General features: G+C 38.1%; 1 long non-coding RNA gene across 1 annotated transcript; it reads left to right on the top strand.

The window, feature by feature from the left end:
* The first annotated feature begins 62 nt into the window (after positions 1-62).
* Positions 63-1912, top strand: LOC111239673. The gene is made up of 3 exons (XR_002665879.1): positions 63-156; positions 250-380; positions 1369-1912. It is a non-coding gene; the product is annotated as an uncharacterized LOC111239673 (long non-coding RNA).
* Positions 1913-1918: the final 6 nt, after the last annotated feature.

The following is a 1918-nucleotide window of genomic DNA, read 5'->3' as shown; positions in this document are numbered from 1 at the left end:
GGTTTGTTCATTAACATCAACTTAAAAGTGCAAACTGAGTTTAGGAGTACTTCTCAGTATTTTGTGTTTTTGTACCTTATCTTTCAGAAATGTGTGGCATACACTGGCAACAATATGAGAAAACAGACCCCTGCTCCAGACAAAAAAGAAAAAGATGTGAGTTTTTGTGTAATGGCTGATGCAAATTTTTTCTTTTTCCTCATTTACAATGTAATTTTGACCTCTCTCTTCTGTCTGTGCCTCCCGTAGCCTTTTGAGGTGGATCTGTCCCATGTGTATCTGGCTTACACAGAGGAGAGTATGCGGCAGTCACTGATGAAACTAGAGAGGCCAAGAACCTCTAAAAGTAGCAAGAGTGGTCGACCCAAGACAGGACGAAGGTAATCTGCTTTCCACACAGCCTGAAGCTGCACATCCTGTTGAACATTACTCATACAGTCCACCATGTAGTTTCTCAGGGTCATGTCATATGATTTAATGCACTTGGGTTAACACTGAGATTCATATGTATGTCTCTGTTGATTAATTCATAAATCTGATCGAATCAATCTTGGTTTCCTGGGTTACATGCAAACCTGGGTCAGCCTAGTCCAGAGGGTGGTGGGTCTGCATCAGGAACTGTTTAGTTACAACAAAAGTTTAGCAGCCTAGCTAATAACTATCCATCTATTAACACAAACACATGGATGACTCTGGGGTTACACTCATCAGGCTACAGCAGGGGAACATTAATACTAATTTAAATCGCAAGCTGTTCTCTCGCTGCTGCTTATTATGTGACAGGGAGTGAGATAGCTGGTTTCAGTGTAATTTCAATGTTACAAGGCATTCTTGTAAATAATCTCTTCCACAGACCATTCACTAGCATAGTTACACTTAAGAGGAGTAATGATTTTGTATGTGTCTTGGAGAGACTGATGCATTTGCACCTTTTCAAACCACCTTGCAAAGTGGTTTAAACAGTTTTTTCACTCAGCCTTTTTTCATATCAAATCCCTGTTTTGCCACATGACAACACAAGTGACTAAGTGTGAATGGGGTATTTCTGAAAAGCAAAAACTTTCATTCTGGTCATTTATGCACAGTCATAGCTCTGCAAATATTAGCCCCTCGCCATTACAACGCTTTTTAACAGTCTTTCATTTGTACTTAAGTTAGACTACATCAAATACTGCTAAGTAAACAGAAGAATTGTTGGTTGTGGATGTTTGGGGTCACTGTATAATTAGTCTATATATAGCATGTCGATAATGATACGTTAGCATGTTATTTGCTGTTATCATGATATTCTGTTATTCTGAGAAATGAGATGGCTGAAAGCTCTCTGAAGCTGTTGATAACATTTATCATGCACTCATCTCCACACAGGAAAAGATCTGCTAAGCCAGACGCTGTGATCGAATCCCTTCTGCAGTAAAGACAGCGTAGAGGAGGGCTACGTTTGACTGCAACTTTCATGTTACCCTATGAAAAGAAGTCATTTGTCAAGTCTAAAAGTTATTGTTGAACATTATTTAAAAGATTATCTTAATGCACTGTATAGCTGACATGGTTTAAATCTGAAATATAAATAAATTTGTGCTGTTGTTTGGAGAGCACTCATGGTAGGATTAAGACCTCTTGGCCAAGAGGACCTGTTATTTGTATTATGGTGTAAGAATTTTAATGTTGCTTGGGCGCATTTCAATGGCAGCAGCCTCTGTCTTAATTAAGTTCATTCATTTAAGTACAACTACTTTAAGAAGGAAATCTTCCATAAATATATTTTACTTGCAACATCAATAGTTTAGAAAACGATCAACAATCTGAAAGAATCTGCAGATTTGATGGGATGCTGAAAGCAGAATTTGCACATAGGAACAGCATTCATATCTCCTATGTTGAGTGTATTTAACTCAAGTGTTTTGCGATGAATACC

This window comes from Seriola dumerili, unplaced genomic scaffold, assembly GCF_002260705.1.
Source record: "Seriola dumerili isolate Sdu_G_001 unplaced genomic scaffold, Sdu_1.0 BDQW01003791.1, whole genome shotgun sequence".
NCBI lineage: Eukaryota > Metazoa > Chordata > Actinopteri > Carangiformes > Carangidae > Seriola > Seriola dumerili.
Note: the sequence above shows the minus strand (reverse complement) of the source record. Positions and strands in the feature narration are given on the sequence as shown.